Source organism: Tiliqua scincoides, chromosome 12, assembly GCF_035046505.1.
Source record: "Tiliqua scincoides isolate rTilSci1 chromosome 12, rTilSci1.hap2, whole genome shotgun sequence".
Lineage (NCBI taxonomy): Eukaryota > Metazoa > Chordata > Lepidosauria > Squamata > Scincidae > Tiliqua > Tiliqua scincoides.
The window spans coordinates 14,810,365-14,823,684 of NC_089832.1; positions in this window are offsets into that span (position 1 = coordinate 14,810,365).

A 13,320-nucleotide genomic window follows, 5' to 3' on the forward strand; every position below is an offset into this window, starting at 1 on the left:
TGTGAGAGTAAATAGAATACCAGATGCAGGAGAGTGGCAGTGAGATGCAAGTATCTGGTTGTCTTCTGTGCTCCCTAAGGCATCTGGTGGGTCACAGAGAGATACAGGAAGCTGGACTAGATGGGCCTTTGGCCTGATCCAGCAGGGCTTATGTTCTTATGTTGCACCTTTTAACCAAATGACCATTCCAGTAACCTGGAAACATTTGGATCCGTTGCAAGAGCTTGGCTCAGCAGGAAGAGACGCACGGTGTTTTGGACATGCAAGTCGAGCCTGGCATTATCAGCTGAATGTGCCGCACGCCATTCTGAGCGTAAACATTTCCAGTTCATTTTAATGTCAAATCGGAAGAGCAGAGCAAAGACAGCCCACTGATTGGGGACAGCTGTGGCTACGTGCTAACTGTATCCTATGGAATTAGGCTGTCAAATCTACAGAGCCGGTGAGCGCTGTTTTTCTTTCCGATCTTGCCAAAGTGTTGAACGGAGGGTTTTATTAAAAAAAAAAATCCTTCCATTACATTCATCTCACCTACAGAACACAACTTCCTGTTTCTATACGATGACTGAAATGTATTATACGTGTATATCACGTATATACCCTGCTAATTGGGTAAGAGGCACTTTTTCAAGTGGGTGCTCCTTTTTTTTTTTTTAGCAAGGGGAGAGTAACCGGCCCATCTCACCCCTGCAGTGTCTGTTCTAGTGGCTGTCTGCTGGTGTTCTTTTGCATCTTTTTAGATTGTGAGCCCTTTTGGGACTGGGAGCCATTTAGTTATTTGATTTTTCTCTGTAAACCGCTTTGTGAACTTTTAGTTGAAAAGCGGTATATAATTACTGTTAATAATATCAACTAATTCAATGAGATATTGACACTGTTTGTGGCTTACCGGAGAATGATTTGTTAGAGATTTCTTATACAAATGCGTAACCAGGAGAAGAACTCTGAGCGCAATCCTAACTGCTGCTTGAGCCGGCGCGGCCATCCCTGCGCTGGAAAAGAGTGTCGCAGTCGTAAGGCGCACCTGGGACAACTTGAGCTGGAGGGGAGGCCCGTGCTGGCCCAACAACACTGCATTCAAATCCCCAGATACAGGCAGGTAAGTTGCTGAGCAGCACAGAAGTGTGGGGAGAGTGACGGGGAAGAGGGGAGGGGTGTTTCCGGGTGGGGAAGGACAGACCAGGGGTGGACTGGGCCTGGAAGGGGGTGGGATCACTGAAAGCTTCCTCCACCATATCCTAACCCCATTCCCAGGCCACCTGGCGTTACAATGGGATTCCCAGATTTGCTCCAGTTATATACTTTGAGCCCAGTCCTATCGGTTCTCCTACCTACCCCTGCCAATAATTCAGGATGCAACCTCTTGTTTGCAGATATTGGTCTTGTGCAAACAGGTATTTTCTCTTCCATTTATAATTGTTTCATTTCAGCTTTCTTTCTCTTCCCCTTTAAAAGTTTAAGCTTTTTATCTCTATTAAATTCTACTTTCTACCATTCTGAACCTACTCGCTCCACTCCATCCTACTTCACTTTCCTTAATCTCTGCAAATGTCATGTAGGCCAACCGGCAAACCACAATGTCGCAGGAAGGAAAATCAGACCTCGTTCTCCCACTAAGCTTCTAGATGGTATGTCCTCAATGTCCTGGGAACCAGGATCTCTAGACATGATCTGCCTGTGTGATCCCTTGCACGCAAATGTCATGTTCATTGGCTGGACAATCGTGACCTTATGGGCAGGAGAAGAGACTCCCCGATTAAAACCAATTAGGGCAGTGTTTCCCAAACTGACTGGGAAGTCCTGGTGTGCCTCCCATGTTGCCTCTTGGGACTTGTCGAGATGGTTAGTTTGGGAACCTTTGAATTAGGGACTGAAAACAGACAAACCAGTAAACAAAAACTGTGCATTTTTGGAAGGAATGCATTCTGTGGAGCAATCCTATGCAGGCCAAACCACATGAGATACAGGCAGGGGTTTAGTTATGGGGTAGCAGGGTGGATTTTTTCAACCAAATCCATGGTCCCTTCCATTGTCTCCTTCCCAAGACCGTGACAGTCGGCCAGTCCCGTTTGCCCAGGTGTGAGACCCTCAAAAGGATTCATTTTCATGAGAACATCCCACAAGTCATCTTTGTTGAGGACACAATCTTGTTTACAGCAGTGTTTCTCAGATTGTGGGTTGGGACTCACTTCATGGGCCAGGACCTGATTTCTGATGGGTCCTGCAGAGCATCCAATAAAAACACAGGTGATGGAAAGATCAGATAATAATTGCCTCAAGCCCTGAGGCTATTCAGGTCACTGCTCACTGCCTTGCAAAGAGCCACGCTCCTGAAGTTTGAAAGATAGCTGCTAACTGCCCTGCAAACTGCTGAGTGCCTGCAGTTTGCAAGCTTGTGTAAATATAGGGAGATAAATGCTTGAGCATCTTTTTCTGGTGCTTTTTTTCCTCCCCATGTCCATCAATGACAGGTAGAGGGGGGCAGATGAAGACTGGTTCACATAACCAAGCCCCTTGAGACTATTCATTAGGGCTGCCTCATTATGAGAAATGGGTTGAGGATTTTGGCTGTCTAACTAACTAACTAACTAACTAACTAACTAACTAACTAACTAACTAACTAACTAACTAACTAACTAACTAACTAACTAACTAATATGTTACTTGTAAATAAAGAATATATTTACTACATTTATTAAAAATATTATTTTTTTCTAGATCACCTATTAAAAAAAGTCTTGTAAATCTAGGTGAGTCTCAACAGAGTGTCATTTTAAAAAGTGGCTCCAGTGCTAAAATATTTGGGAACCACTGGTTTATAGCAGTGTCCTCATGCTGCCCAAGGAATCCCATCCCAACATCTTTGCCTCCTCTTTCTCTACCCCCATCACAGTGGCAACAACCATGCAGCCCCACAATGTTGCAATTACAGTATCCTGTTACATGCAATGGGATCGGCCAGGTCTTGGGACAGACCCCCCGATTCATAAATACATCAACTTTGCATGAGAGAAGGCAATGCAAACATTTTATTTTATTTTTTTAGCAATGTCTGCTTACATTTACAAAACTGGGTGAATGGATTTGACAGTATTTGAAGTGCAGTGATTTTGCAACCCCTTGAAATGTATTACATTCTGATCCTCCAGGAGCCAAAATTAAAGAGTACATTTGTATCCAAGTGCAGCTGGTTTAATCAGAATTTAGTCATGTTTATGGTACAAGTTGAAAAGAAACCGAATGCACAGCTTGAAACGGTGAGGCTGGCCGCTTTGATATCTGTTCCTTTGGTTTTATATATATGTGTGTGTGTGTGCGCGCGCGCGCGTGTGTGTATATCTCCTCCAGTTTGGTCTGCAATTAGATGATAATTTGTCTCAGAATTATATAAACAAACCTGGATTGGATGACAATATAAAACAGGCAAGTAAAGGTACACACACTGTTTGAAACCTGCCCAGTATTACAGCTATTTACATGTGCGGTTCGGCCACTTCAGACACACTGTTTCAATAAAGGCAAAACACTGGTATCATTTCCTCCCCAAGTTTCAAATGTTCGTGTTTACAAATTTGTACTGCACACTAATATGTAAACAGATATTATTGGGAACAGACACACACACACATCTGTTCCCCATAATACTCATCAGGTCCTTTTAGCTATCAGTTAGATAGAGAGGTACATACGTGTGGAGATACGTGAATAATAGTCAAACATTTTCCATGGCAAAGGAAGTTCCTGCAGTGGCAGGCCTGGGGGGGGCAGGGGGGCAATTGCCCCAAGTGCTGAGTCTGTGCAGCGCTGCAGACGGCGCAGGAAGCCTTCGGAGGCTTCCAATACAATCTCAAGCAGTTCTTCTGGTTTTCCGGAAGTACCGTTTAAGACTGCAGGGAAGCCTCGGAAGGTTTTCCAAGTCATCATTGGCTTCGCGGGAGGCTTCGTTGCGCTGGGAAAGCAGGGGGTTGGTGTGGTGAAGGGGCGTTGTCGTGGACATTTGCCCTGGGGCGCATCGAGGGGCAGGTCTGTGACTGAGTTCCTGGCTGCCAACAGAAATCATTCTCCCTCCTTTGATGGTTGGTTGGTTGGTTGGCAACCTTCAGTCTTGAAAGACTATGGTATAAGCCTACAGCACCCGGTATTCCCAGGTGGTCTCCCATCCAAGTACTAACCAGGCCTGACCCTGCTTAGCTTCCGAGATCATGGTATAAGCCTACAGCACCCGGTATTCCCAGGCGGTCTCCCATCCAAGTACTAACCAGGCCTGACCCTGCTTAGCTTCCGAGATCATGGTGTAAGCCTATAGCACCCGGTATTCCCAGGCGGTCTCCCATCCAAGTACTAACCAGGCCTGACCCTGCTTAGCTTCCGAGATCATGGTATAAGCCTACAGCACCCGGTATTCCCAGGCGGTCTCCCATCCAAGTACTAACCAGGCCTGACCCTGCTTAGCTTCCGAGATCATGGTGTAAGCCTACTGCACCCGGTATTCCCAGGCGGTCTCCCATCCAAGTACTAACCAGGCCTGACCCTGCTTAGCTTCCGAGATCATGGTATAAGCCTACAGCACCCAGTATTCCCAGGCGGTCTCCCATCCAAGTACTAACCAGGCCTGACCCTGCTTAGCTTCTGAGATCAGACAAGATCAGGCATGTGGTTAAAGTACGCAGAAGAGCAGGATAGGCCCAAGTCTTTGAGGCATCTAAGGAGGGCTGCCATATGCTGCCGGCCTGCTCCGCACTGTCATTTGGCACCCCTCCTTAGAGGTATGGTGCAATATTTGGAAAGAAGGCAAGGACTAGACTGGAAGCGGACATGTGGAAGAGAGGAGACACCAGCAAGCAGCACTGGTAGGAAGGCAGGTAGGCAAGGAGGCAGGGGGTAGCTGGCCACCTGTCCCTGCCACTGCCTCCGACCCCATTCCCTGATAAACCACCTCATTTGCCTCATTATTAGAGATGGTTTATTTTCAGTGATCATGAAATAAAAACACATCACCGCTTTCCACACTTACCATTTTTTGTAAACAAAACAAAACAAAACAAAAAACAAAACACCCCCAAATCTGCTATAAAATAAAACCATTCTCTAACAGCTCTACGTATTCTCTAACCCAGGGGTGTCAAACATACAGCCACGGGACAGACATGGCCTGTAGAACCTCCCTCTTCGGGTGGCCTGCAGAGTTCGAGGGCCACCCCCTTCCGAACATGACTGGAGCTCTGGTTGCATTTGGAGGGTGTTCTGGGGGGCCATGGGCCACCTCTGCAGCCCTCGGAATAACGTTCTGAGACCTCAGAAGGTCTTAAAATGTCACTTCGGTGGGGGCGGGGGGGTAACTCTTGGATGGCCCTCAGACCACCAGCCCTCAGTGAGATGCCACAAATAGAACGTGGCCACTGGGCTGAAGTGAGTTTTTCACCCCTGCTCTAATGCCTCCCCTTGCATCTGCAGCCTCTGCTGACACTATACCACCCACATCACTTTTTGTTACATAAGGCAGTTGTGTTTTCCTTTTCCGGTTATTTGTCCATAACGTTTGATAGAGCACAGATATTTCAACGCGGTTTGTTTCACTGAATTCTGCATGAAGTTCCAGATCGAAAGATATATAGCATGATGGTATTATTCAAACATACCGCAATTTCATAATTTTGGCTGGTAGTAGCAACACCCTCCTCCCCACATTTGTCACCCAGTTCAGTCTGCACCCCCCGCACCTCCCTAGTGGCGCCACTGCTAACATGGGGGGGGGGAATCAACATTAAAAACAGCACCAGCATAAAGTATTATTGCATGCAGTGATATCTTTCCATTGGGTTTTCTCCAGGTATGAGCCCCAGTCGATCTTTAGCTTGTTGGGCCAAGTAAATGTATCCATATTTCAGATGGAAGTGCTTAGATGGAAGTAAATAGAGTTACGTTGGCACCGTTGATTTCAGTCCTCCATATATTACGGGAAGCCATATTGACCGGTAGAGTTTTTACAGATGTCAGGGATTACGTCATCATTTCCTGGCTTCCGGCTCCTGTATCATGTAGCTGATTTCTTATGATACATCTCATGTTTTTCAGCTCTTTCACAGGACACATTTCTCAGCTTCTCCATGCTTTGAAGCAGCCTCCAATCGATTTCTAGACATCAGACAAGAAATATCATAAATAAAATCCCAATTTTTGAACGATGGGTGAAACATAGAGCAATCGGTATTTCATATTTTGCGGAGGATTTTGTATGTACTTTATAAACACACTTTTTCAAATATTTTCAAACAAGCCACGAGGCTCAATAGATTTGTAAACTATTAAAAAATATCTCAGTTTAAAAATACCTTAAACAGGCCAATTTCACTTTTGGAAGGTTAAGGTTAAGGTTAAGTGCAGGAAGAATAGCATACTAGTAAGAAATTTGAAGTTCAGGCTGCAATCCTAACCTCACTTTCCGGGGAGTAAGTCCCATTGAATGCAATAGGACTTACTTCTGAGTAGACTTGGTTAGGATTGTGCCCTAAGACATATAAAGTTTGGGACTAACTGTGGGTGCAACAAAATGATCGCTTCCTGCAATGTAGTGGGGGGAAAAAACCACGGGATGAGGGCTAGAACTATAGGTTGTGTGTGTAACAAATGTCTGATGATTGCTTTTCCTAGGGGGAAAGTAGCTTAAGGGGGGGGGGTAATTGTGAACAGGGTAGTGGTAGGCAGGAGGATGTGCTTAGCGCACTTTCTGCTTCTCCACTTCAAACCACACACACACACAGAGCTGCCACTTTTCTTTCTGACAGGTCCCAAGAGTGTGTTTGCAAAAGCAGACACACATCAAGAACAGCAGGGTGGAAGAAGGCCACTTGGGTGGTGATCTGGAGAGATGTGGTCGTCAGGCAAACAGTTACACACACCTTGTGTGTACCTTGGCATTTGCTCCGATGAATGTTACCCCTCTAATGAATGACTGAAATATAATGTATGTGAATCGCATTTGTATTAGTGGGACTACAACTGCCTTTCTGAGAGCCCCTCCCTGTCAAAAGGCACTGTAGTCCATCACTACTCCTCCTCCACGCTTCCTCTTCTGCTCCATTCCTGCCTTCCATTCCAAACCCAGGGAGCAGGAGTAGTAGTAGACTTGGCAACTGGTGCACCACCAGCTGGCGGGACATTTGGGACAGTGCCTCAAGCACCAGGATGTTTTGGGGCACTAAAGGACGAGTGGTGAGCAGAACTCATCCATTGGCCAACTTGCACTAGGTAGGCTGTGTCCGTAAAGGGCATGAAGACAGTCACAAACTGGCACAAAAACCGCATTGTCTATGGGCCTTTGGTTTAAAGCCCATTTCCATTGAATCACTCTGCAGATAAATTCTGGGAGTCACCCCCCCCCCCCAATGTTTTGATTCAGATCTCATCTCTTAGCAGGCCATGATCTCTCCAACAATTTCCTTGCTGCCTAACCTAACAGCTGTTAACACTTAGCAAGTAATCAGCTCAATTTGATTCACCTGCCTGAGTGATCTTTGACAGATCCATCTGCTTTAAGTCTCGTTTGTGAATAAAATGGACGTGAAGTCCAAAATATTCCCCTATGTTAAACTCAGCAACCTAGGTTTTTTTTTTTCCTGGAAGATCTAGAAGTTTTCAGGAGTTTGGGCCAATTTCTGCCATTCTTACTATAAACATTTCAAAAGCCTGAAGCGAAAAATTTCAGAGGGAGCCAATAAAAGTATTCCTTGCTTTCTTTTTTTCTTTCTTTTTGCTTTTGGATGCCTTCCTTACCTCTGCCATCATCATGTTATTAGAGACTCGGAGCTAGGTGAAGAGCATCTTTGCATGCACAAGTTCTCATGCTCCATCTCCAGGTAAGGTTGAGAAAAAGTTCTGTTTGAAATGTAGGACAGTATTCTTCAACCTGGGGGTTGTGACCTCAATGGGATTGCAAAGCCTTATTAGGGGGGGGTCGCTGCAACCTTTCAAAGCCTTTGCAAGACAGGATGTGGATCCAATCCAATTATGGTACTGTGTTATCAAAACGGTGTTTTTTAATATCATTCTGCCCAGTAGCTTCTCGCTGTGCCTGATCTTGTCTGATCTTGAAAGCTAAGCAGGGTCAGGCCTGGTTAGTACTTGGATGGGAGACCGCCTGGGAATACCAGGTGCTGTAGGCTTATACCATAGTCTTTCGAGGCTGAAGGTTGCCAACCATCTCCCTATACTGAACATTATATCCCGATCTTGTCTGATCTCGGAAGCTAAGCAGGGTCAGGCCTGGTTAGTACTTGGATAGGAGACTGCCTGGGAATACCGGGTGCTGTAGGCTTATACCACAGTCTTTCGAGACTGAATGTTGCTAACCAGCCCCGCAGCTCCTAAAGGTGGCCCTGGTCAGGCTGCTGCCTCACAGGTCGTTTTGAAGATACAAGAGTTAGGGGAAAATGGTGGGTGGACTGGGTCCTGGGAGGGGGGCAGGATCTGTGGTGGGTCCCCAGTCTTATTCATTCATTCATTGGGGTCATGGCACAAGAAAGGTTGATGATGCAGGAGATGCCCAAGATTTCCCAGTTGCCAGGCAGTGTCAGGGATACGGAGATGGGTGGACCAAGCTTCAGAAGGCAGGTTCCTATATTGCTATCACCCAGGTAACACTACCAAATCTATACAAGACAGCTGAAGCTAAAATCTGATTGGTTCATTGAAATAAAATATGTAAAATTCAGACAACGTTGGCGTACAAGCCAAAAATGCTAAAAGGCACTCTGGGACACAGCCATCAATCACCTGGTCCTTCAGGGACAATGCTGGATCTTAGGAGTATCCCTAAGCTGCACGCTTAGTCCTTCAAGCGGTCTGCAACCCCTTTCAAGGTAGGTCGAACACCATCAACACGGGGACCTCCACTGAAATTGAGCGTAGGGAGAAAATAATTATTTAATCAGTTAATTTGTGAAACTCCTTACCACAGGATGTGGTGATGGCATCTGGCCTAGCTGCGTTTAAAAAGGAAATGGACAGATTTCTGGAAGAAAAGTCCATCACAGATTACAAGCCATGATGGGTATATGCGACCTACCGGTTTTAGAAGTAGGCTGTCTCAGAATGCCAGGTTCAAGGGACTGGCAACAGGATACAGGTCTCTTGTTATCTGGTGTGCTCCCTGGGGCATTTGGTGGGCCGCTGTGAGATACAGAAAGCTGGACTAGATGGGCCTCTGGCCTGATCCAGTGGGGCTGTTCTTATGTTCTTAACTACAATTCCCAGGAAGCCTTGCAGGTCTCTTGTTATCTGGTGTGCTCCCTGGGCATTTGGTGGGCCGCTGTGAGATCCAGGAAGCTGGACTAGATGGGCCTATGGCCTGATCCAGTGGGGCTGTTCTTATGTTCTTATGGCATGCCACCTCTGGTGTAAGGTGGTCTTAGGCCAGTCCTGGCTTGTAGACACTGGTTGCTTTCCTGGAGTGATGTTGGAAAAGGGAACTAGAGCTGGGTGCCATCAGTTTATTGGTAACGTAGTTTAAACTGCTGGTTGACATCTCTCAGGGGTTTCATATAGATGCTCAATAACATGGAAAGAGAGCAACAGGGAAGCTTGCAAAGCCCCAAAGCCTATGGGGTAGAGAGCAGTCCTTCAGCACCCCATTCATGAACGTTACCCTCTAGGAAGACCTGAAGCAACTGGATCATGGTGCTTTTCCATCCCAATACTGGGGCGCAGCTGAGAAGAATACCGTGGTGGTGGACAATGTTGAAAGCTGCTGAGAGATCCAGGAGACTCAACAGGGTTGTACTCCCCGTTGCTCTCCTGGGAAAGTTACTCAGCCAGAGCAACCAAGACAGCCCCACCCCAAACTTGAGTTGGAAGCCAAACTGAAAGGGATCTAAAGAATCTTCTTCTTCTTTTTTTTTAATCCAGGACCAAATATCCCGAGTAGTGAGTGGCTCAAACCACAAAAGTACCTTCATACATGAAGTAAGAGTGAAACACTGGCTCCCACTTAGTTTAATAGTACCTGAGCAGCTCAATCAACTTCTTTTTAAAATTTCACAGCCATTATGCCAATAATCAACACCTGTCCACTCTGTTGAGTTATCTGTTCCCATTAGTACATCTGAGTTGATTGGCAACCTTCAGTCTCGATAGACTATGGTATAAGCCTACAGCACCCGGTATTCCCAGGCGGTCTCCCATCCAAGTACTGACCAGGCCTGTCCCTGCTTAGCTTCCGAGATTAGACAAGATCAGACATATGCAGGGTACTGTTGGCAACCTTCAGTCTCGAAAGACTATGGTATCGCGCTCTGAATGGTGGTTCTGGAACAGCGTCTAGTGTGGCTGAAAAGGCCAGTTCGGGAGTGACAATCCCTTCCACACCGGGAGCAAGTGCAGTCTGTCCCTGAACATAAGAACATAAGAACAGCCCCACTGGATCAGGCCACAGGCCCATCTAGTCCAGCTTCCTGTATCTCACAGCGGCCCACCAAACGCCCCAGGGAGCACACCAGAGCACACACAGTCCCTGGCCTTCTCCCTGGCTGTGGGCCTTCCTTCTTTGCTTCTTTGCCTCAGACTGTTGGCCAAGTGTCTCTTCAAACTGGGAAAGGCCATGCTGCACAGCCTGTCTCCAAGCAGGCCGCTCAGAGGCCAGGGTGCAGGGTATGCTTTTCTAATGCCCTTTTTGAAAAGACAGAGCCAATCTGGACTATATTAAGCTGTTTGAGTTTTTTAAAATATGGAATTAAAAATTTTTTTTTTTTGAATGATTTGCTCCAGTGATCCCACAATGGCCTGGCGTATTTATTTCCTGTGATACATGAACAGTTGTGCTTTTGATCACCACGTGGCAGGTTCAAATGATTGTTTATGGCAGCCCCAATCAAATCTCTGAGAAATCAGAAATGCACCTGATGAATTTCTGCCTGTTCAACCTCCTTCTGCTGCAGTCTATAGAGACATAAGGCAAAGAGTAGCATCAGGGCCTGACCACGTTGAATGCTGCCCAAGGACCCTCACCCAACAGAAGACCCACTTGGCTATGTCGACCCTTGAACCTTCATTACGAGCAACAGTGGTAGTTTTTTCATTTCATTTTTCATTCATTTTCTAGACCAGGGGTGTCCAAACCCCGGCCCGGGGGCCACTTGTGGCCGTCAGGGACTCACAATCCGGCCCGTGGGGAGCCCCCAGTTTCCAATGAGCATCTGGCCCTCCAAAGACTTGCTGGAGCCCATGCTGGCCTGATGCAACTGCTCTCAGTGTGAGGATGACTGTTTGACCTCTTGCATGAGCTGTGGGACGAGTGTTCCCTCCACTGCTTGCTGTTTCACATCTGTGATGCAGCAATGGCAGCAAAGGAAAGGCTAGCCTTGCTTTGTGCAAGGCCTTTTATAGGCCTTGAGCTATTGCAAGACCTTCATTCATTCATACAAGTTCCATCTCTAATATATTCATTTGTGTAAATTTATTCACATTTGAAATGTAAATTAATTTGGCCCCCCCCCCCCGACACAGTGTCAGAGAGATGATGTGGCCCTCCTGCCACAAAGTTTGGACACCCCTGTTCTAGACTGTTGGAAATGCAAAGATCAGCTAAGGAACAACACACAGATCGATATCTCTGCCTTTATTACAGTGAGTCCTGAAGGTTATATCCTTGAGACCTTGTGCAGCAGAGCCAACCTTAGGGCGGTTTGACCAATTTGGCCAAATTGGGACCTGTGCTTGGAGGGGCACCACAGTGAGGAAGTGAGCTGAATACCCGCAGCTGCAGTTGGCACTTTGCTCTGTAGTTGACGCTCTGCCATGAAATCTTCCACTGTGAGGCATTGTGAGGAGAGCGCGGCAAGCAGACCTTTATCACTGGACGGCCCTCCCTACCACCCGCCCATGGGGTCTGATTGAATTGAAATCACCCCTCTCCCCATAAGCACATGGCAGTGACATGGGCCTTTGGCCTGATCCAGTGGGGCTCTTCTTAGGTTTTTCTTATAGTCTATACCTGTGTCCAGTTTTTCACATTCTCCATTCAGTGCAGCTACCATCCATGCACAGAGAATATGTGATATCCAGGTACAGATGTGTATCCAGGTACAGACCTTCTGTTACATATAAACAACCCTATCATGTAAGCTCCCCTGGGGGCCGGGGATAAGATTAGGCCCTCCGTTTGGCTGTACTTGTCGTAAGAGGCGACTAAACAGCCACCGGGTAGATGGGACTCGTCAGCCTGGGAAGGCAGCTCATCTGAGAGAAGGAAAACTCTGATCCCAAACCTCCACTGCCTTGTGGCTACATCCAGTTATGGAAAAGGCTTCAGGAGTCAACCTCGAGGCAAAATCCGGAGCCGGAGTCCCTGAGGCAGTTCGTGGCTGAACACAGTCATGTTCTGGCAACTCCTGCGACGCCGCTGGAACCAACCGTATTGGCCTCTGCCTTTCCATTGGACCATTTCAGCGATGTGGAGAGGCGGGATTTGCTGCATGGGTAACAGCCTATCCTCCATACCTACTTGACCCAGGCTTTGCGCACTGGAGAGGACACTCTGTTCCAGAACCACCATTCAGAGCGTGACACCATGGTCTTCCGAGACTGAAGGATGCCAACACACATCATGTAAGGGAGAGGTGTGCTAGCTTAGCCTTCTCCCTAATCCACTTGTTTTCCTCACTGAAGGGTATGAAGGAGCATTCAATCAATGAGTTGTCATCTGCAGTCCAGTAGTGTAGCTGGGGGGAGGCAGCGTGCTAAGTACTGCAGGAGCAGCAATGCGCCATGTAAGCAGCCCTTCCCACTCACCATCAGAGCTATTCCAGACAGTGACAGCAATGCACTGGCACTCAGTGGCACCGAGACAAATGGTGTCTCCTGTGCATTGCCGTCACGGTCTGAAATGACTCTAAAGGTGAATGGGAGGGGCCTTGTCGTGGTGACAGCAGTACTTACTAAGCCGCCCCTCTGGCTATGCTTCTGCTACAGTCTATTGGGCCAAGATCTATACGACGTCTCCAAGTGTAGTGCCAGGCTTTGTGCCAAGTGTACTGCATACCTATGCCTATTTACCTGGCAGTAAGCCCCATTGGAATAAACGAGACTTACTTCTGAGTAAGGCATTGGATTGAGTCTACTGCTGAGAAGCAGTTGCAGATTGGATCAGGACCACAGTGCAAAGGTATAAGTAGAGGCATTTTGAAATGGTGTTATTTATTTTGCACAGAAGCAAGCCCATTGTGTTCAGTAAGACTTGGTCTGTAATCCTATCTTACTAACCAGAAACAAACCCCTCTAGGTATAGGGCAGGGGTGCCCAAACCCCGGCCCTGGGGCTGCTTGCGGC